We start from the raw sequence: 24,612 nt of genomic DNA, 5'->3' as shown, positions 1-24,612 counted from the left end.
GGGGGGTCCACAAGAAGGAGGGGATTCGGAGGTTTCGAGAGGGAAAAGATATTCCTGAACAGTAGGTGCCCCCGAGCGCATAATACAAGCAATAATACGCCCCTCTTTGACGCACCGCGCGGTATTAGATCGTACGTTAGACTCGGGGATTGGCTCCCGATGGACGCAGAGGTTGGGCCAGTACCTCCGGAGCTTCGCAGGGGGGCCTGGGTAGAGAGGTGGCGGGAGCGATGCGGTCTGCGGGGGACACAGGGGCACAGGGGGGCACACAGGAGGGTACACAGTCGGTAGGCAGTGGGGAGGACCAGTGGGGTACAGCCTCATGATACAGCTCTCTGTTTGCGCGCTATCAGGCCGCGGGGGCGGGAGGGTGGACAGACAGTTGCAAGGGGAGGTCTGTGGGGGGCCAAAGGTGCGCGGGGCCATCGCGGGGTGGTGCTCCTGGGGAGCGAGGGAGGGGGCGAAGAGGGGTCACGAGGAGTAGGGAAGGGGGCAAGCAAGCAAGCACGCACGGCATCCTTCGGATAAACCGTGAAGCGGCTGAACGGGTCCTGAACGGTGCTGAAGTTGGCGTGGATCGTGGATCGTGGATCGGCTGGCGGGGCCCGTTCCGGGCCCGTTCTGCTCCCGCAGCATCGGGCGAGGATCTCCGACAGTGCCTTCAGTCGTTCGCCGCTGTCCCTACGAGTAGGAGGTCGTTCAGGAGGAGCAAGGTCATCCCGAGATCAAGGTGAATCGAGCCGCTGGCGACCCAGTCGACCCAACTAACTCCACGAGGCGCTCTATATCTTTCGACGAACAACCCGTTTGGCACGGATAACGCGATTGGCTAAGACTCGGTCTTGAAAATGAGCGACAAGATAATTCGTGGTACCACCCTAACCTCAGCAGGGAATAAACGAAGCAGCTGATTGGAGCAACGAGGCTTTCTAGAGTATCAACATTTTTGCTCTGCCTTGCACAGGATATCGTCGTCTTGAAGTGAGCATGCTGCAGGATACGATAAATCATTCGAATTTCATTCTCTCGATAGGAACTTCCATTTCAAAGGTTCAACAGCATACTAAGAATCGTGAAGTTCGTTTTTGGAATCGATATGAGGGATACTCGAAGCCTTCTAGGACGTTCTTTCTTTTGTCAGTGTTTACCAAAGGACAGGATCATCGGCTTATGTCGTCAAGAGGGACGTCTCAACGATCGTTAACACAGATCTAAGTGGAGATAATCAAGAACTAAGTGTCATTGATCGAGGAATAGAAGATGGATCGTAAGAAGTTAACAGAGAGAACTCGATGTCTGCGTCACCTGCGGAATGATTGTACAATAGGACGTAAAAAGAAAAAACAAAGCGGATCGCGAAAGACCTACTTGGGTTCAAATGTGAATGGTCAAATCGCATGGAAGAATTTCAAAGTGAAATGTTTTATCGGGCATTGTCCTGTGGCAGGAAATATCTGTTTGAAGTAAATACACAACAGTGAGATGATAAAAAGTCAGAACCGACAGTAACGACTTCCTAAAGAGATCAAAGAATCTTCTGGCTTCTAGCATTTAACGAACGTTGCGCGCAGTTTCATTAATTGAGTCAAGTGCACGATGGAACATGGTTTACAAACGCGTACAAAACTATGTACATGCTATATATTGATTTAGAATTTATTTGTCGCATGCATAAAGAAGTCCTTAATGAAGTGTGCCGAATGAAGGTAGCAGGCATCAGAATCTTATTATTTATAGTTAAAACTATGTGTGAACTGCCAGTGAATCCTTATTGATCGTGGTCGCTGTGTTACGTAGCATAGCCTCTTGATCTTGGTCAAACGGAAGAGAAAATAAAGCAGGTGAGAAGAATTCCGATTCTCGGGATAAAGTAGCTAAAAGCATTGAGTGTTCAGCGTGTATGATAATGCGGTTATAACGTCGGAGGTGTTGCGTTACATAAACAAACCGGTAAAAGTAGGGTTAGTGCACTGTCTATCTACTTACTTGCCAATCGGCTTGACGACGTTCATCGAGATCGGCGAGAAGCCTTCTTTGAAGGATTTACTTACGGGATATCCTTAACGAAGTGTGCTTGTCTTTGCGAAGTGGTGAGTTCAACAAGAGCCAGCAACGCGCCGGGCGATTTCAACGCGCGAAGAGGCGACGTGCCCGTCAGACCCATCGAACGCGAAACTGTTCAGCGGCTCAATCATCAACTCACGGTAAGTTTCTCCTTGGTAGTCGAAATCATTTGGAACAAACGCATTTCAACAATTATTGTTTCGTTGACGCATAGTTATTGACTTCCCAGGTATAAGTAAGAAGTATTAGAATATACGAACAATTGTAAATATAAAATATAAAAATAATAATTGATATTCATTTTTTACCGATTCGATCCGGTATTTGCCAATAGGTACAGTATAGGTATACTGACGAGTATTGGTATAATATATACTATAACGTATGATCAGTCAATTCCTACACGATGATCGGTTCGACCTCTTCCGGAAAGTTCTTGTACAAAGTGTGCGATTGGACAAAAACCGTTTCAGCGATACAACGTTCATAACACGATCTTAGTACCGAGTGAATTTCAATCCTGATTGAGTGTAAAAAGCGAATCTTCAAGATCGTTCACCCTTCCTGTAAGGATGACACAGCGTCCTTGGGGTCCTGGAAGGTATCTAGCTAGCCTACTCTATACCTACCTGCCTATACATAAAACCTAGCCTACTCCGTCCTCTTCAGTCTCTGTTTCTCGAATCGCCGCGAGTCGCACGTAGTCATTTTTACGAAGAGTTCTGAGACGCCCTAGAAAGCACAATGAACAAACTTGACGTAGCCGCGACTTAGATTGCGTCGAGACTGCGCTTATCCGTCTCGCTGCTCCGAAGCGAATTGCAAGGCGTCACGACTCAAGAAGTCACCATTAGAATCGAACGATTCGTATAATACATGTAGCTACCATATAGTCGGTGCCTCATTACATTCCTGTAAGGTATTTCCCGTTTATCACGCCCCCTGTGTCTACGTACAAGTACATATATAATAAGTCAGACGTAATCCAATTTATAAAAAAGTTAGTTATTCATGTATTCGGAATTCGCACGTTTTGCTTTTCGCGTGGGATTTCTTCCAGTAGTAAGCATGGAACACTTATATATAATATTATGAATCTCAAGGCACAAATTCACATATAAAATATTTATATGCAGTCACCTCGAATATTCATTATTCGGAAACGAAGAGGAAACGACAAGCAAGGTCACCACGCGATCATCGACTCAGAACCCATGCCGCTCAGCTGAGCTGTTCTTACCGTTCTTCTTCATGTTCTTTTTTTTTCTTTTTCTTCCTTTACTAATGTTTCTTCTTCCTCTTATAAACTTCTTCCTCCCGGCGGCGTCGTCCTGGTTCTCGAGATTTTATTGTATCCCGGCCATAGGCAGATACCCTTTAGAACGTTGGAACACTGGAACAGCGGAACGCGGGTGGTTCGGACTTTAGATCGTTGGTTATCGACTTAACTGCTACGATAACTTCGACTCCGACGTCGCCGCTTTTCCAGCAAGGTTGTACAGGTAACCAGTTAGGTACCTGTGCCGGCAGGCGCAGGTAAGGCAGGCAGTCAGGTACCCAAGTATCCACCTTTGCCAGTTTCACAACTCTTTCGCCTCTTTACGTTCCTTCGTCTGTTCTCCTTGTCTCCTTGTCTCCATTTTCTCCGTTTCGTGGTGGCTATCTTATATTTACTAGTTCTGTTATTCAAATGCGCCTGCAATTTAGACCGTAGGTTATCGACTTAACTGCGCAATAACTTCGATCCCTATCCCTTATTTTTCTTTTCATAGTTTCGTATCGCCGATAACGAGTACTGCTATATGTATAATTCCACGCTCATCGTTAGCGAAATGCCTTTTCGATCGATCGGCTTTTCTTGACTATTCTATTAGACGTTCGCGAATATTCCACTTAATCACTATACTTATGGTCGGTCCATAAGTTCGATGTGCTTTTATTACTGTTCGAATACTGTGAAATCTTTAATGAGGTGCACGTGGCTCTACATAAAATGTTCCTTACCAAGTATGCATGTGCGCGGTTCTTTCATTGAAATATATTTCTGTGATTTTATGGAAAGACTGTATGTATATTCTTGATTCCCTATACCCAGTCTTACCTACTATCACTTGTTACAAAGATTATCGTTATGAATGGCGCATTTTGACTGTGGGGCGTCCACTTAGATAGTAGCTAATGTCTTCATAAAGGAAACCTAGCTAGTTAACTTCATTCGATACCAGTCCAATTAACGGTGCTAATTGCGTGATCCTTCTCGACTTGACTCTCCCGACTTATTCTTGGCTTGCTCTTCCAGATTTTATTGGCCATCAAATGCGTTACGCTGAAAATGGTAGCAAGAATTTCCACGTCATTTATAGAATTTACTATGAAAAAACTATTTGTAGTATTTGTCGGACTAAACATTTTATACAATTATTTGACAGATTGACAGTTTTGAATAAAATGAGTACTCAAACTAGGAAATGATCATCACGTAACATCGATGAGCATCGATATCGATTCCTGAATGTTCTCCAGGACGTCGGATATGGAAAGTTTGAGGACATCAGGCTACGAGTCACTACGAGATGAACTTGACGCCGGCGTTGCGGCGGCTCGTAAGTAAAGGCCATCCCGATTCGTTCTTCACGGTTTACAGGACCGCGTTAATAAGGTCCGAGCGATATTTTCCACTTGGTTTCAAAACGGTTTAGCGTCGGATCGGATCATACGCGCGGGCTGGTAAGGCGCGCGTTTCTTACGATTTTGTGATCGTGGCGTCGCACGATCGCTTGTCACGAGATCTCGATGTGTCACGGTGATCGATCACCGTACACATAAATATGCACGCACAGTCTGCCCTTCGGAATGTCCAACGTCCGATAGGGCCTATATTTATAAGGAGGTTCTATCTTTCCTCCCCTCTATGCATGTATAGGCCCTTCGTCCTTCCCCTCGTAGTCCCACGCTAGCAGAGCGCACATGTGTCCCTCTAACTCACCAACGCCGGACACTTTCTGAAACACGTCAGTGCGTAGGTGCACGGATTATTAATGCGTCAAGTAAAAGCTCGTTGAATTACCAAGATATTTGCCCTTTAACATGCTTTACAATATGTCCCCGGTCCTCCTATCCACCTTCTACCTCCGACGAGAGGAGGTCGCCTTTCTCCGGCGTCCGGATGCACGTCGCGAATCGCTAAGGCAATGTTGGCTGTTACGAAAAATCTTGAAGTTTTCCTTTCGTGAAACATTTGCAGCATGCAAGTGTAATGTCCCACGGGATATGGATGCCCACGTTAAAGATCGGTGTAGCCAGTTAATATATTCCGATCCAACGATCGGTGACGGCGAAGTCTCCGGATTGCAGTTCGAGTCGGTGACGCGATCGATCGCTATGATTCTATTCTAGGAACTGCGATTAGCTTACGATAAAATTGTTAATTGAAAGCAACTTTTCGAGGCTGCACGTAAAGACTTCGGCATCCTGATTGGTTTTCCAGGGAGACGTGACGTCCGATCGCGCGATCCATGAAAGACGTGAACATTTGAGATCGATCTGGCGGAGCGGCACGAGACGCGCGGGGAACTAGGGACTCGATCGCGGATCTAGGGGAGGAGGTAGACAAGATCCTGCAATAGATCACTGGATCAGATCCGCGATCACTGGACCGCTTCACGTTCTTTCTTAAAATAGAACAATTCTTGGAATGGTGTTGACACCCACATAACCGTCACGACACACGGCTGTGCTTGTTATGAGCTTGACCCGAGAGAACCTGTTGCGATGACCCGCACTTGCGACTACTGTTATGTATTTTAATATTTTAAAATTCTAGCAAGTTTTGGCGTGATGAAATCTTGATAACTAAAATGACAATTGATCGGCTCCCATGTCTAGTCTGCGGTCTACTGTTAAAATATTTATTGCAAAGATGCTGCAGCATCTTTACTCGCAGCATCGATTATATTCCCATTTCACTGTTTTCTATACGTTCGTTGTGACGTACTGCCATGCGCTACTTCAGATGCAACTATCTCGATCCTTGATAGACGCACTGGTCGCCTACGCATTGCCACATCGGCTGCTGCACGGTGCATACATATATTCATGTGGGCCAGAGTCAAAATATTTACTCTTCGATCGTGCAGCGCAGCTTGAAAGGCGTAGTGCAGTCTGTTTTATTTTTTTTTATCAGACGTTAGATTTCATAATTACCAATACATCTATAAATTCTTTATTCGAGAATTGGCTATCTATGATTGTTTATTCCTAGAAAGGTTCATCTCGTACGATTTATTTATTTGAATTATCTTTAGAATATTTTAGTACTATTAGCGTTATGAACATTTTTTCAAAATATTTAAACAATCTTTTCATTATTTTATTATTTCCTTTGTCGGTATTAGAATACAGGAAATAGCGTGTTATTGCCAATCGCCAGAAGTGATTCGTGCATCGCAGTTGCACCACGAGCGTCTGTTTAACAGACTAAAGGCTTGCCACCCGGCGTAACCCTGGAATCGTGGGTCCGAGTCTGGGCAGATACTAGATAGGATTCTGAAAGCGGTGCAAAGTTAGCGTCCGCTCACGCCCAAGGAAAATACCGTGGGCCGACCCGCCAAGGAGTCGGCAGTCACGATTACTCCCGAATCAGTTCGATTAATCGCATTAAGCGACAACAATCGATAATTGCTCTTGCCTAATCGCGACACAATGAGCTATCGACTCTTAATAATGATTATGAGACGGGATCCCACTCTGTGGTACTATCGCTCGTTTCGCAGGGGCCTCATGCTGGGCCCTCCTTACCTTGCTGCCGTTCCTGGTGAAGCAATGCGCGCTCCGAACCCAAAGGTATTATCTCCTGTCACGAAGTGTCTGCTCAAACCTCATGGAATCGATACGAATGCACTTTGCTACTTTTCCTACCTTTCTCAATTTCTATGCACGTATAATGTTAGCTGATATTGATTGATATCGCATTTTTATTATTTGCTCAATACAGGACTAGTACTTTAATGGTTTGTTCTAAGAATTCTAAGAATAGATATATGTTTGTTTCCTAATACGATAATGTTTACAGGACGAAACGAGGCTACGTTAAATTGGTATTTTATGAAATTTGCGGATCAATATCATGGAGATAAAGTGAAGTTATATATGATTCGTTTGGAGCATTAAGTAAACTGAAAATTACAAGAAAATCCTTTGCGGAGCTGGTTAGAAATAATGTCTGCGAGTGGGGCCTTTCTTCTACTGAGGATTCAGACAATGAAGAGTGACGGTAGTGATCGTAAGGCCCAGCAGTCGTATTGTGCTTTGTAATTGTTGTAAATTGAACGAGTTGGTAGGGCCCTAACACCGATCAACCGTCGATCGAAATCTCGGCTTGCCTACTGTGCTGGGGTCCGAAGGACCCCGAGCTGCCTTTTCAATCATCACTCCTTGTCAAACCACGTGGCTCATATCTATCGGCAGCAGCCTGAACACTCCTATTGCGGAACTCCTTGTCAAGATCCAGTTAACTTCAATGTTCATACCGAGAACACGGTAATGATGTCCTGCATGAAGTTTTCGTAGTATAACCAGTTGAGGATATTTATAGTAACTCCTTTTTCTTGTCAAGATTGAAATTTAAAGATTTTTGTAGTCATTTTGAAATTCATAATGGAGCGAGACCGTTTTGATTGGTCTCAGGTTCTCCTGACAATGACGAGCTACTATCTAGCACTTGAAAAAAGCTGGCAGAGGAATGTGATTCAAGGCTTGTTGACCCTACCCGATAGAACTAACTTGTGATTTCACGGTTTAATCTTAGTAAGAATGGCTGTCAATGGTAACGCGGATGTGTCGTTGTAAGATGAATGCCGCGTCGATATAATCTCCTTGAAAAAGGAAGACGCTCTTGGAATAAAAGAGTTTTATAGGAAAGGCCGTTACTCTTGTACGTACACTCTACAGATCTTACCAGATCCTTGTCCGGATCTGTTTCCGTGTACTCCATCATCCGAGTACGATACGTCGTATTCATTCGAGTCACAAATTTCCATCGAGTTAGACAATAACATCAAAAGTTATCCGAAACGATGAGCTACGCTTTGAAAAGCTCTAATTACCTACATACGATATGCAATACTTTAGGCATCTATAACGTATAAATATATTAGGGCCAAATATACCTTGTGAATCGGCCTGGCAATTCATCAGGTGGAATTGCTTATTTTCAACCCAGTAACCCAACTGACCTTTCAGAAGTGACGTAATATTATCATTATCGTATCGCCATTTGTTTCGCATCGAGGCTGATATCCTCGAATTCCGTTGCGTTCCCGCCTCGATTATGACTTCAGAACTTCGCAAATTGACTTCATACATGAGCGTAAATCTTTCAGTAAACTTGTACGACACTGTATCAGTATAATACAGAAAGCTCATGGTATATAGTATGTCTACCTACGTTCTTGACTGTGTTGCCCACTATGCTACCGTTGCCGGCAAACTATACGCTTACGCTTGTTTATAAAGTGGCTATGCGCAACGTGCGTGCCACCACCAGAGTCAGGATCTCTTCTCAGCTTGGTCTGACTAATTGTTTCAACAATTGCTGTAATTACCATTTCGCTAGTTAAATCCTTCTAACTTTTATCTAAATATAATTTTCTTTTAAACATTGTCTTATCAAGAAATTTCGAAGTTTCTAGATCGGTCCTTAGAGCAATCTGCTCGCGTAGACATTTCACGTTTCTCTCGTCGTCGAGCGTGATCTTCAACCTCCGAGCGGTTACGATCGTTACCGATTCTTCCCCTCGTAAAGGACAATTCCACGGGAATCTGGGATACTGGTTTGACTCTGAGCAATTTATGGGATTACTTGCGTCGAGCTTGAATAGCAAAGCCGCTCTATGTCCTACAAGTTATCGGTGAGTTTGCTTCTTGGGTGGCTTCGCTGCTCTCCGGGGGGTGCTCTTCTCCTCGTCTCTCTCTTTTTTTCCCTACCACTTTCTTCTCTATTTAGTTCATCGCGATTCTCTCTCGGCGTTTCTACTCCTCTCGTCGCTAACCATCTCTCAATCTTTCTCTCTTACTCTCTTTCGATCTTTTTCTTCAGAGTGCCCAGACACCGGAACGTATCCCAATGGAATTACTCGCCTATTACCACGTAGGTATGTGCATGCGTATACATCGCAATTCGCGGACCCGTAAAACGGTTCGTTGCGAAAGGCATCCGTTCAGGTGAAACACGACAAGGCTTCCTATCGGGTGCAGCTCACAGTCAGTTGCGTGGGATCGATTTTACAAGTTGAAATTTTTTTTCAAGCTAACGTCAGCAAATCTGCAGGAAAAATACATTGCCGTGGAATCGCAAACACGTGAAGTTAAATGCAAGCAGTATCGATTTTTCCAATATATTATGATTTCCTTCATATATTACAATTAGCTTATCAGCACTTAATGATTCTTTCCTCTTCGAATATTTATCTAACTCTGGATAGATTTAAACTGTTCTATATTGGTTAAGAACTCGATATCAGAATAAACTAAAGTCAATCGAAATATCGAAAATATTCTCTACTGCGGTTGTCTATTCTGATTTCTCCGACAGCGTAAAAATATTATTGAGTCACAAGATTCAGTTCACTGAGAATAATTGAAGAACGACGCTGTTTACGTTGCTTCGTTTCGGCGAGCGTTTGAAGACGCTATGACACCGCACCCCGTCGGCCCGCCTCGTCGAAGAGACACGATTCGATCTCACGAACTCGAAGAAGAAAAGTTCTGCATCGAGTCCCAGAACCCGCGTCGTAACGCATCTGCCTCTGATAAATCCAATCAGATCGGCTGTCGACACCGAACCATAGTCTTAGTCTCAACTCCTTCGATGTAAACTAGTTTTGTGTATAGTAAAAAGAACCAGTGCATCCTTCAGTGATCACATAATCGTGCGTTCACCTTCCGCAAGCCTACGCCATCCTCTCTTCTAAACCCGTCTCCTCCTGAAGCAGTCCTACCTCATACACCGCACCTTCCTCATGCTCCTGAACCAACTCGGTTTCAGTCCCTGCCTGCGATATCGCCTCCGCTGAATCTCCTTCCACTCCTCCACCTTCTGCTCCATCATTTCTCGAATATTTATATTTGGTTTGCTCCCATCTTTGCAACCGTTTCCCAACCTGAGTCCTCGATGACGGACGACCTCTTGGTGTTTTGTTTGGAAAAAACTGTGACGGGCGATGGTCGATAGAGCACGAAAGCCATCCCACGCCATTATTTTTAAAAAGCAATAAACTTAGGACTTATTTAATCTGTGATTAATTATATTTTATCTAATTCAAGTTTTATGCGGTAAGCGTGAGCCAGGCATTTCCATAGAAGTTGGATCGTTCGAAAAGTGTTTATTAAAGGTGTGTCGCGATTTGCTCGGAACGTCGGCTGAGTCGGGCAGTCGCATTCCACGTGACAAAACGAACAAAGAGGCAGGAGGAACAAATATAATTTATTGATCCGATCGAACCGGTCCGTGGCAAATGGAACGCAAAGTCTTTCGCTCGATCGGAAAGTAATGTCGTCCCTCTGGACGACGATGGACTTCCTTTCCTTTCGACGTTTACAATTGGCACAGAATTAAAAAAAAAACTAACATATCTAAGTCCAAGATCTTTGCGACCTTGCCTTCGTGGATGATGAATTGGATGCTTCGTCTAATCACTTTACTCCCGAGGTCGCATAACGATTGTATCTACGAATGATCCTCATATGCGAATAGACAATACATGCAGGTAAAAGGTATATTTACTTGTCGCTGTTCTATATTCAGTACATCCGTGTCATTGACATAAAATGACTAAAACTTCAATAACTCTTACGGACAATTTTTTATAGACAGGTGTAATTTCTGTCAGCAATGCTTTGGTACCTCCCAAAAATAAACCTCTTAAGTTTCAATGACAACCCATCCGAGTCAAAAAATAAGTCCAATTTCGATTCTTTTTCCTTCGTCTCGGCTGTACGAGAACACGATTTATCAGTTGTTTGTTTCAGCCCGAAATACGCAAAAAATGGGTCTAGATCCGCATCAAGAGACTGAGATGAAACTCCAGATGAGTTACATATTTATCAAACAACCAGTATTGGGTGTGAAAAGAAGAAAGTCAGACCCATTAGAATTGAAGCTGTGCTTACTTTTTTGACTTGGGTTGACTTTTTAATCCCTTTCATTTAATCTTCTAACCATGTTCGTTTCGGGTGTACTTTGACCGGTTTTGGGTCTAAAAATACCTCTTCCTATAACTGTCATTAATGTTTTTCTCCGAGTTATTTTATTTACTAAAATTTATCAAAAAGTTATAAAGTAAAATTAAAAGTCACAAAGTATGAGATTCTTATCCATAACAACATAATCTTTAAGAATACCCTGGTTCGAGATAAACCCGAACATGACTAGAAGGTTAAAAGCAACTAGACAACAGGTCAAAGAAAAATGACTGTTGATTGGTCGTTGGGTATTGAAATATCGAATGATTGTTCCGAACTATTTGCATTGAAGAAAAACAAAAGTTTTCCCAAATCGGGTCATGTGCCTATAAAGAGATACCTGAGTACAACATGCACCGATACTTTACGCGTGCTATTATATTCATAAAGTGCTCTGCTGCGTTATATACGCTATTGCGGGAAACGAATACATACATAAGTGCGTATATCTCGTACAAGTATACCGAGCCACATGCATTGAACATACCAGAGAACGACAAATTCTTTCCTACAAACGTGCTGCAGATACGTAACACCAACCTGCTAACAGCTAATGCATCGGTCGCGGTGTACTTTTCTTCGGGTTACGAAGTAATTCGAGCACCTGCCTGGAATTCGCATTGCGTGTTCGCCGCAATAGCAATGCCGCAGCGGAAACTTCAATGTAACCGGACAGTGTCGGCCTGTCGAGAATCCTTCGCATTGTGTTTAAAAAAAAAAAAAAAAAAGTATCCTAAGCGGGAGGAATTGAACCATTAACCTTTGACCCGCCATTTAAACTGTTCAAAAGTTGCCACTGATTTTTCTACCAAAGCATTACAATATATACCTACAGAAATCATGCATAGTGACATTTTTTCTTCGCGTATATTCTCGTTGGAAAAAATTGTTCAATCACTTACGTACGAACGTACAATTCATCCGAGACGGAATGTTTTCGTGAAGTGAATATACGGCGTATCTTTCGAACTGCATCTGATACGCCTCTTTGCTTTCGCAAAGTATCTCCATGTGTTTTCGTGCGTCTGCGTGTGCGGTGCGTCTCGATATGTCGTCGTACGGAATAAACTTCACGAGCTAGGGCACTCCGTACGCCTACGTAACGTTCATATACAGTCCACACCGTTTCACGACTACGTTTCACCTAGCTGTGGGAAATTATAGCAGTTGAAAGTGGAATATCGGTGGCTACATTTTCTAAGGCTCCTTTGCATACAATGCGCTATCACAAAACGCGTCGGCATTTCTTTATGAACTATTCGCAGTCACAAAATCAATTCGCAATATCCACACTGGTAACAGAGTTGGAGAACGAATGATTTTCTCGTTTCTATTCGGAGCGCCGATCGTAAGTGCTACATATGTAGATGCATGCATATGTAGATGCAACGAAGAAATTTATTTTTTTCTTTTTTTACAAAAGTATTACCGCTTCAGATACATTCTGTCGGATCCCTAAACGATACGAATACTCGTATATTAGGACAGAAAAATTCTCTAATTACGTTGACTCGTAACAATGTAAAGTTCAAGGCGTATGACACCTGCGTCATATATTACAGACTCGCCCACGTATTATTACACCTACGATGTCATTGTGCATTTGTGAATTTCGTTCTTGCGTAAAATGCGACGCGGTTTCTTGTGCAAAGTACTTTTACAAAGCATCCTACCACTGTAAATTATATTACCTATGTATCTGCTATGAGATAGCAGATACTATAGATGCTAGATAAGGATTATAATGTTTCCGACTATAGACAAATAACAATGCGCAAATAACATTACTTGTTTTCGCGATGGCTGTTAAAAATTTTATGTTAGATGTATCTTCGGACAGATATGTTTCCTTCATGATATTTATATTCTGATTGCTTGTACATTACGATTTGCGATAGCGATTACGATTATAGATCTTATGTGTAGACATAAATAATGCATATAAGCGCAGATATGCTGTATATTTAAGACTGAAAGCATGAAATTCTTTAATTTAATCAGATAGTCAATAATTATTGTGAAGTATTTTGAAGCTAACAATTGTAGGAATGAAAGAAAAGTTTTTTTTCTTTTCTTCTTTTTCAATTTAGTCTTGCTCCTCAAAGAGAAACAGAGGGAGAGAGAGAGAGAGAGAAATTCATTCGATCAGGGGGGGGGGGCGAGATTCAAGTAACGGCGAAGAAACTGCATACAACTTAATTATATCATGTCTTAAATTCAGCTTAGAATACACAGGGTTATTCAGATTCAATTAAAGTTATCTTACCATTAAATTTCTACAATAAAGCCAATTCTAGTTTGCGTGTTAGTTCTGAATAACACTGTAGATATCCACATAAGCTCAACGGAAACTGGAAAGGATAAAGAAGGGATGTAATGTGATAAGAAACTACTGACAAGTAGTTTCCGCTGTGCTCAACTACAATCTATACGCGATATGTCTATAACACATTCTATGGTGATTTTTTAAACGCTTAGCGTGTGATTTTTTTTTATGATACTTACATACATTATCGTTTGCCACAATAGGTTCGACCGCATTTGCTGCAAGTATAGATAGGTAATGTATATGCATAAAATATCAGTTTATAGGCAATCGCATGATTAGTGGATTAAACGAGTATAGTTATACTCATATGGCAATATACTTGAAAGAAACGCGGATAATAAAAGTGACTTAAGTTTTATGCAGTAGGAGTGCTTAGTTTTCAGGTATTACCAATCAGAAGCGAGGCGTGAATAGAAATAGGTAACTAGGAACGTTGAGTTTTCTTCTTGTGCCTCTGCTTCGCGGTTGCACGAACGAGATCGAAACCAGTTGCGGATTCGTGCTAGATACTATGCAGAGCATCAGTCCTTCGCGAATGACATCGTAGTAAAACAAGAACTGAAGAGTCCATAGAGTTACGTCATTTTTTTTACTTGAGATATCTGTGCGCGTATCTACACAGCTGACGTGTCTCTAATATTTTTACTATATTTCTCCTATATTTGAAGCCCAGTGAAGATTGTTATATTGGAATTGCATTCTATCGCATATTTCAAATTAAGAAAAATATTATACTTCCATACATATAAATATGGGCACATAGCACATTGCCACTTAACCTGGAATTTAATCTGTGATCGGGGGCCGAAACTGTCTAATTATTTTATAACTTTTATAGGAAAATTAAACAGGTCGTGTACGTTCCCCAACAGGTAAAACCATTGTAAGCCGTACAAGTTTGAACGTTGGTGAAATGTGATTCTAAGCTGAGTGGTTAACAATAACATTCATTATGTAGCGAAACACCAATCTGTTAACTGTCTACATATACATACAAATCTGAGATCAACAAGTGGCTCGTTATCACGTAATAAATGATATAACATATATTCAATAAAATACTAAATAAAACATGTCGAATGTAAAACAACACGAATTACGAGGGTAATGAGATTCTCGATACTCTGTCAAAAATGAAGAATTTTGGAAATTGAAACAATGAATTTATATACGTTATAAAAGTATGCATAGCCAGTGCATGGTTCGTTTAGGCAATGGGGAGAAAAATTAACGTGACATAAAAGACCTAAGTGGGTCTTAAGTTCGTGGACGAGTAATTGATGAGGATGAGAATGGGGCGAGTAAGCCAAGATCCGGGTGTACGATAGTCAAAATTAGTCAGATAATTAATTACTACCTGCAAGACAAGCTGCTGGATCGAAGATAAGGCCCCGTCCGTCACTTCTTGGCCACACGGTTCTACAATAGCATAAGGACGGCACGGACGAGTATTTCTCGAGGCTTGTGTTCAACTCGCTTATATCACATGAGAATACAACTTGCATATGGTCACTGGATACATATATGATGCAGGTGCACGTATTGCTTTAATAAAAATTAAAACTACGAAGAGTTGAAAATCGATTCACACGTGCATTGCTTACGATTGCTTCTAGAAAATAAAAACGCAACTTTCAAATTTGTTAAGAGTAAAACGTGACCAATATTCAATGTACGTTAAAACTTGAAATCGATTAATTTATGCCCGACTGAATTCATGGGAATATTTTGATATTAATATTGAACGAAGTGTATTCATTAAATTACAATGGAATTAGGTTGAAATTTCGACATGAAAGACAATAATTTTGTGAGTTCAGTGCCGCTCCTGTTTCCGTTTACATGTAGTAAAAATCGAATCTGGTGAGCAGCCAGCATTGTCCTCGTGAAAGAGAATTTCTTCGTGAGCACTACTATAAAATAAAGTTTTTATCACACGTCTGTTCTGGAAATTGAATACACTGAAAAAAATATAAACCGCAGGCAATAATTTGTAAGGAGCTGCCCCGTTTCGAATAGGGACCGGGAAAATGTATTGAATTGCTCCGGTGCTCTTAAAGCATATTTCTTTCTACATGAATCTTACAAAAAGACAGGGAAGATCGTTGCAGTAAGTTGGACACCCATAAATGTAATTAAATTTAATAAAAAAAAGAAATGCCAATGTCAATTCAATTACATGAACACGTATGATTCATAGGGAATTGATTTAAAGTCAATAAAAAGTTAAAATATCATCGGTTTGCTAGTCCAGCTGTTTCATTTTCTTAAGCGGCTCACTATGCTCTGGTCTCCACTGTTATTCTTAGCACGTGTTGCCAGTGTGACGAGTCACGCTCGTTATTGTTAATCATGGATTCCTTGTCCGTTTGGAGAATTTCTATTGGCTGCGTCACACTATACATTAAATTGCAATTACATCACTGTTATCACGCATGCGTGGTAAGATCAGACGGTTATGTGAATATCTAATCACGTAATACATCGGTATGAGCGACAACCTCATTACGATAACGGTCAAATTATAATTATAATATGATTCGATAGTAGCTTAAGTAGATACATGTTAAAACCCAAAAATATATTTTGAAAATAAAAAAAAACTAAATGCTCACACTTTCCTTATTGTATTGAAATAATATTATGTTAACGTGACATGAGGTAAAAACCAATCGGACTGGTTTGGCAAAATTGCAAATTCACCGGTTGTTCACCTAAACGATTCAGTTGCAACGCGTTCTAATTGACCAATTATCACCATAATACGTACGAACATCCATAAGAATAGTACCTCGCCATTTGAGAATCACGATTGGAAAGAGAATCCCGCAATTTACGCTTAATGACTAAATCCATTCGCCCTCAGAAAATACCTTAACGTCAATTAATGGAGCGGTAGAGTAGCCGGAAGCGCAAACGAGATGAATACCCCGATAGTTCCTTGGACTTCGACGACGTGAAATCAGAGTCATAAATAGCGTCCGAGTAATCCATAACGAAATTTTTATTATGTCGCATTCTGTCGCGGTAAGCTTGAGCAGCTCGAGATGCCTTGTAGATCCAAAGGAGTAATAAACTTTCTTAATCGATAAAAACATTCCACGCTCGCCGTGTGCGTCAGAATTAGAGAGCCAATTAACAATATGAATTTACCTGGCCTCCTTATAGTCACATATGCCAAATTGTCGAGATCGCCGATTGTAAACAATTGCGATTTTGCGTTCATCCGTAAATTGCTATGTCGTCATTACTACGTGTTACGTGTTATACGAGGTGCGAGGTGCGACTTCACGAGGTCCGGTAACGAGACAGCCATGACTAATTTGGAAACTTAGTGTAACGAGCAACATTAATCATATTCGAATGAATCCGAGCACGGAGGAGAGAAGTCCTGAGGCCGATGAAGACTCGCGTGCGCCACCGAAGAACTGAAGCTTAATTTGCTTTGAAAAAAACGCCAGACTAACGGGTTGATGATAATCTGTTGATAAGAACGTGGACCCAGGACCGATAACCTAACGATGTCACCTTTCGGGCAATCCCAATTATATAATCATTCGAAATACAGTCGTCATGGATTCGTGGTAGATGTCGAAGAGTGCCGCGGACTTGGCTTTGATAAAACGAAACTAAGAAGTTTTACTTGAATCGGACCGAGAATGAGAAAGAAAGGTTAATTGCTCTTGGAAAAAAAAAAATGGATAACACGACGAATGCTTTGTTGAGATACTACGCGAGAATGACACACACTATACTGAATAGTGGATCAAAAGGTATTTTCATTGAGAAGGACTGCGAGGTGATACCCTCAGCTGATGTTCAAGGGGAAACGTGATTTAAGTGTAGCACGAGTGAAAGAGGGCGGGAAGATGGAAGGGGGTAGGAGGAGGAAGACAAGACGAAAAGATAAAAGTAGACATAGCCGTAGAGCTATACAACGTGACTACTTTAAATAATAATCTATCATTATATATCACCCCCATATTTTTTCTGTTATCTGTCCATCGATCTCCGTTGACCGTCGATCCTATGGCTGATAGCCCGTAGAATCTTCTTCGAGCAGGCCTCCTTCGGGAAACAGATTAATCATTAATGGAATCCACTTTGAGGAACCATTAGGCCAAAGTGAACGAAATTACGAGGTTGGAAAGTAGACGAGTAATTTCACTTTGTACCGTGCTTCGAATTTTGGAAAAAAAGCACGTTTAATTTATTTTCCGAGTAAAACCCATGCGGAGGTCTATTGACTTACTTGACTGGAAAGACGGGGATGATTCTTGCGAGGCGAGCATAGAAACTGCAAGAAGTTAATTAATGCATGATAATGGGAGCTGCTGCAGCCTCCGCGATAACGATCTTCCTGGCTACCACCTTGCATCAACTGCTGGATGCACTGAATCTCCTTAGACCCGTTTGAACTGAAGATCAGGCACGACAAATCGCATCCGGAGCTAAAATAATCCATTGGATGCACCAAACATTTTATTCTGAATTTCATTAAAGTCGCTGCGGCAGATGAACATATATTCAGCATCTGCATCAAATAAACCATTCATCTACGGAAAAGACAGGAAAGAACGTGCGCTCGCTGTTGTCGCGTTCCGCTGAATCGGCGATAGTGCGCATGCGCAGGGATCCTTCTCTGTGATTCGCCACGCGTCTCCTCACGACCTCCCACGCGCCTTACGTTGGTCGCTCTAATTGTGCAACACCCACACCAGCGACGTGACCCAGGATTTATGTGCTCCACAGTAAAAACTAGTTTCATCCAAGGGGCTTCTAGGTGGCGTCTTCCTTATCTCCGGGAGACTCTAAACGTTTTGACGCACGACTGCCGCTATACCGTATGCCGTTCAAAATGGAAATTCATGTGCGTGCAATTACTGAATCCAGTGATTACATCGGAGCGAGGACTTAACATGCCTCTCGTAAAGGGCGACTCGTGGAATACTTTTACTACAAGCGTTGAGACAAAGTACTAATTACTAATGGTAGTTAAGCCACATTAAATTGTGGAAAGTACTGGGGCACAGTCAGGTTTGCGCCACGATTAGCGTGCACGTAATGACTGAATTCTTGGCCTACAATCCCCTCGATGCCGTTTACGCATAGTCATAAAGGACCCACTAACTGCTTACTTGCTATGGTGGACGGATAACTAATTTGCGGCTTTGCCGTTAAATTATACGTCGGTTAAGTGATAAGTATCCACTCTAACGAAATCATTATCCGACGTACTACGGGAAATGATAGGGGGCATTTTCCCTCTTATCAATATAACCTTCGGAGATACTTGTACGATATTAGTAATTTTTTATGAATATCTTTATCTCAGTCCCAGAGCGTCATGTATGCGAGGAAGACACTCAGAAATCTACACTCTGCTGTGCGGAATCCTATGTTGCTGATTAGCAATTTTCTCGACTCGAGGCACCGTGAAGATGCTGGACGCATGATAGAACGGAGAATCCGTTCCCGGTGACCAACGATGAGAATGGTATGTTTACATAGACAGTAATGATAGGGACGCACGTTCAGCGTCATGAAGGCACGAAGTCCGACCGCAAGCCGTGCCTGTTCGAACAATTCCAATGATTCCGACAATTCCAAGTCGATATATAGGTTCGTTTGATCGTCGTCGTTCGAGTATCTCGAAGGAAGAAGATGGCCGAACGCTTCAGAGAAAAGTAGTACAGTACCTATCCACTCTCGTCTGACTGCGAGCAACTTTGCAATTCATATTACGGATGGATTCGGGTTACCGATGATGGTGGAAAAGCAACAATGACAATGCATCTAATATATGTATACTCTATGGTTTACTGTGCTAGAAAAGAAACTTAATTCTAATCTGTGTAACACTCCGTAGCCAAGTCTTAATGGGAATTCTAGCTGAACGAACTATCCTGTTTTTCGAACGAGTCTTTCCGTGTCCCAAAGAAAAGTCATAGAGACACGGTAACGACTGTATCAGCGATCTACCTTAATGGAATGAGTGGCAACCGGTCTACGTATAAACCAAAGTCATTTTCTTTAGTGAAGCGAGTGATTTGCCTGGGAAATAAGGAAACCTGCTGAGCTCCGAAGCTATATCTACCTATAAGGTATGCACGATCCTGAACTAATAAAATATCTATGTAGATACCTTCTATTTGCTACTTAGTTTAGAATATCTATCAGACGACAGTAAGGAAACGCGCATAATCCGGTCAGCAAGCGGATTTACGGATCTGGAAATTGCGTGTTGCACGTATAGAACTGCCATGCAGGACGAGTGTAATCCATCGAAAAATGAATGGGAATCGAGTGGCGATCGTGATAAATCGTTTGCGGCGCGATCACGCAAAACCTTTTACTACGACTGCCTTATATTATCGAGACACGGAGCGACCGAGTTCCTGCACATTGTGGGATAAAGAATTGCTTCAGGAATAACTAGCGAATTTAAATTTCTCAAGATCTGAGTTCAATTTAAAAAAAATCGACAATGCGTAGACTAACGTCTTGTCATTTCCTTCTACTCTTTCGCTGATCTTATTTTACTTTCGATAAAGGAGAAGAATAAAAGTATAAAAATAAGAGCATTTACAGCAAAGGGAATACGATTATTGTGTGTGCACGTCAAAGCCACGTGTTTCCTTTCTCATGGACATGAGATTTGTGACGTGAGCTTTCCTTCGCGACGCGCTAAACGTCAGACGTAAGCAAGAAGAAAGAGCCGGGCGAATCGATATAATCGTAAAATCAACTGGACAGCGATTTATAGATCCGTCAGAACCATTAGATAGTGTATGTTTATTCAATCGAACCCCTTTTAAATTGAGACGTTTCCCGACAATGTCGTCAGACTTCGCGCAGATACCAACTCCTGTAGAGCGTAGATAAGTGGTTACATGCGTGTGCGCCTTTCTCAACACGCGTGTCTCTAAGCCAGCATCCGGAGGACGCGCGATCAATATCTTCTTAGTGAGTATCATGCTTTTTCAAATATAAAGATTGGGTACTACCATCCAGCATCCTTTGTGCAAAAATCACAGTTCCGAAAAACCCCACATCTATAGGTATCAAAAAGGTATACAATGGTTCGAGCTTGGTGTAAATTAAGTCAGCCCCACTCGTCCTGGTCTTCCGATTCTATACAAAATGCTTTTCCGTGTATCGTACGAAACGCACTTGCAAAACTGGCGCGTTTGTGCGCGCGTATCAAGTCCACAAGCGGGTGATGAACGGCAGCGACATCCAGTGGATGGCCGCAAAAACGAAACACGCTGTAGTTGCATGTAGCTTGTGTATCCTCGCTCCTTGTAGTTCGCTGAGACTACTAGCAATGCCGATGCTGATGCCGATGCTGTTACTCGTCTCCTCATCCGTCTGTCCATCCGCACATCCGTGCGTCTTGAATCTTCGACCGGGTCGTAGATCTCTGCGGATTCTAGGAGTTTCTTTTATATGTTCCGACCAACGCGATAAGAACAAGTCTTGGAAAATCCTTCGTGACCCTCCATACTTTTCGAGCAGGTGTCCCTGGACTGGATGTCCTCTTCAGCTTGAAGATGATGGAGACGTAAGTTTTCATAAAATGTTTTTTTACTGTATTCCTATCTGAGATGATTTATACTGGACCACCTCAGAGATCTTCCCAACTACGTAGTTTTACCTATAGTCGATTCGAGAAACAAATAATACATGATACAGTTTTTAATGAGGCTATATTTCTAAACGTTAAAACTTTACCCAGTAAATTAACTATTTATATTGCGTAATGGATTCATTTTATATAGAAGTACGTGTATAGTGCGACCTCGTGGGAAGAAGCACATACGAAGCGAAGAACCGAAAAATAAGTATCGGGCGATCCCTGGACGTTTGTTTGAAACTGAATGATGCTTTAGACGCGTACGCATTCATACACACCTAACACCTAAATATGTATTTCAGTATGTATACAAATAAAATTATTGGTATACAAAATTATTAGCACTGATAGAATGCACGTGCATAGCATGCATGCATGCTTAAATATTAGATCCGTGTCCGTACGCACATATCTAATATTATGTTCAACATTCTTTCAGACTCACTCGTGCTCTTGATAAATAAATATAATATTCTTTTTAAGAGTACGAATTATCATGCTCATCTATGCATTTCTGATCAACATACGTCACAAGTTTGATATATGTACCAAACAAGTAACGATTTTAGTAGTTTGGTTATAAGAAAAATAAAAATCATAATGGTATATTCGATAGCCGTTCTGTGAACTTCGACTGAGAAATCTCGATTGCGAACAAAGTAACGATTGACCAAGTTCTCGTTTGCACCTTTGAGAAAAGTGCAAAGTGCACCAGGAAGTAACGCTGTACACAGACTCTAGACTCATACATTTATCTCGATTCGAGGATCGGACTGTCTCTACGGTGTTTTCAAACTGCTCCTATTACCTCTGTGTATACGAGAGACTGCACGTTAATTGCCATGCGTAGAAATGCAGTCCCTTTGCGCAGTTTCTCCAGCTCGAAGTCCAGTAAGGAACGAGCCACTTAGCTTGTCCGTCTCTTATACTTCGAACAGACATCTGCCACTTTACATGCTATTACTTATTATCTGTTACACGTATGCGACAGCGGTATAGGCTACTCTTGAGCCGCGATGGAAGTAACTCTTTTCATCCCTCTCTCTTTTTTATTGTACCTTTTCGCCAAGTACCAGTGCGCCCGTCAAACTACTATCACCTCGTCATCCTTTCAAGACAGAAGGGATGTAGCAATGGCGATAAGAGTGCGACGTCGTCGGTTTTTTTGCCGAAAAAATACTTAGCGTCGACTATATGGCTCTTTGCTCTCTTGGCTGTGTAAAAAAAAGAGCATCATTTTATTAAAAGGAAACCTCCGTAATGCAACGAAGAGTCTATAATTCTTACATGAAGAATTATTAAATCACAGTACTTGCCGTCAGAACGACATACTTAGAAATAGGTGGAAGCTTCTGATTAAAGTGGTATGCTTGAAAATATGTATATTAATTAATAATGATAATTATATGTCAATCGGATTCCTAAGTAACTGTAACTACATTCGCTAATTACCAACAGCACGTATCGCGCGTGTCGCTATCCTCGTTAAGTCCGATAATTGGGCCTTGCTGCCCTTACGACCAATGTCTCGTGCGACAAAAGACATTCGAGCCATTTGGAACACTTTCTCAACTGGAGGAGGTTCTTGACGCAGAGGTTCATTATCCACGTTTCACGTATTTATCTTATTTCGAATTGAGAAGAAATCGAGTTCGCTGAAACAGTGAAATAGAAGTCCTTCGCTTCTTTTGCTCGTCCTTGCTCTCGGACGGATCAACGAAAAAATCCAACTTCAAGGCACCAGTATTCGTCTAGATACGCTTCATACGTGCTAATCCGTGACCGTATAACGTGCTGCGGATTATCTTGCTCTATCTTGTAGATACGCGACCTTCCACGCTTAATGAAGAAATGAAATTGGCAGCCGTGAAGCCTCCAGGGATTCTGCATTCCGTCACCCAATACTCTGTCTTTTTCACTTCTTTTCCTTCTACGTACTCTAAGCTCTTCGCGCATGGATCCTTTAAAAGTATTTCAGGTCATCTACCTAGGCCTATTATTTTGCCTGGCCTTTCTTTGCGTCCCTCTTGATTATTTATTCAAATAAAGGGACGACGTTGTATCGGTGAATTCTTCTTGCGACCACCTCAGGCGCTACACCTGCAGCAACTCTGGAACGGACACCATAACCGAGATAATCCAGGTACCTTGCTACCGTGGCGCATTACCTCTGCTGACTTGGCGAATACTCATGTAACGTGATCGTACTTGATACTTGATCGAAATAAAATGACACCTTCAGCGCGCAGATCCGCATACTAAAATCTTCTCGTCTATGAAGTTGAATCGTATTTGAAATAATCTAATCCCGCGTGAGAAAAAAGAAGAATGGAAAATAATAATAAGAAAGTAACTTGAAAATAATAGATTATATGAATGGAAAATTCGTCAATTTGAAATATAATATTTTTCTGGCAGAAAAAAATGAAAACAATAGAAATTTAGCCGACTATACACCTATAACTATTCGAAATGAAAATGAAATATTATCTGTGGAATTTGCATATAATTTATTGTTAAAACCAGTTGACCCATAAGTCTCTCGTGTTAATCATAATTAAAATCATACATGCATTTAATCTCTGATCCTTGATGGAATATTCATACACAAATTAAGGACGGTAGAATAAGCTCTAGCTATATCCCAAGTTGTAAAACGGGTAGCAAACAAGTCGTCGCTAAAAAGTGTTTAGTTAATGATTATCCTATTCTTTTTTCTAGACTGACAGAAGACTATTTCAATGCAGTCTATAGAATTATATATACATATATTCATTTATACATATGCATTGAACAATCTAGGTGCGTACACATCACTGTCATTGTAATTCTCAGTGAAATATATGCACATTGTACATGTCTCGTTCATTATCAGGATCGCTTAGATTATTTATAGCAAATGAACATGAAATATACAACACGTCCATTCGGTGAATATTATGAAATGGCAATATGGACTATCATTACAGTCCATAAAAATGTCTAGTTCCTTGAAAGAATCTCAAGCGTAGCCAGCAGAATGGCCAACTTTGATAGTAGGCAATACTTCGATTCGTCAATCACAAAGGAGCTCACTGACGATCGTTACAGCATAACGGAACATTGTCGAGTTAGTTGTTGCCGTTGCCATGGCCGTTCCCGTTGTAAACGTAATCGCAAAGTTAAAGATCGGAGCTAGTCACGGCCGGGTGAGTATCTCGTCCCGAGTCGAGTGCTCTCGAAGAATCCGAGCCTGAGTCGACCACCGCCTCTCGCTACGGTCCAAGATCGCAGATCTGATCGTGTTTGCTTTGCCGCGCCGCCAACTTCTTACCAGATCTTACCGATCATCATGCGCACGCAG

The 24,612-nt window shown here is 41.7% G+C and overlaps 1 protein-coding gene and 1 long non-coding RNA gene across 5 annotated transcripts in view; one reads left to right on the top strand and one right to left on the bottom strand.

Annotated features, from left to right (window-relative positions):
* The window catches only part of LOC107268468 (protein cortex), a 122,107-nt gene that overhangs the window by 14,006 nt on the left and 83,489 nt on the right, over positions 1–24,612 (bottom strand). The window lies entirely within an intron of this gene.
* The window catches only part of LOC112494233, a 76,851-nt gene continuing 52,800 nt past the window's right edge, over positions 562–24,612 (top strand). The window contains exon 1 of the long non-coding RNA XR_003059483.1: positions 562–2,204. This is a non-coding gene — a long non-coding RNA (uncharacterized LOC112494233). The remainder of the gene's footprint in view (positions 2,205–24,612) is intronic.

Source organism: Cephus cinctus, unplaced genomic scaffold (assembly GCF_000341935.2).
Source record: "Cephus cinctus unplaced genomic scaffold, Ccin1 Ccin1_scaffold0007, whole genome shotgun sequence".
Lineage (NCBI taxonomy): Eukaryota > Metazoa > Arthropoda > Insecta > Hymenoptera > Cephidae > Cephus > Cephus cinctus.
This window is presented reverse-complemented; position numbering and strand designations above follow the sequence as displayed.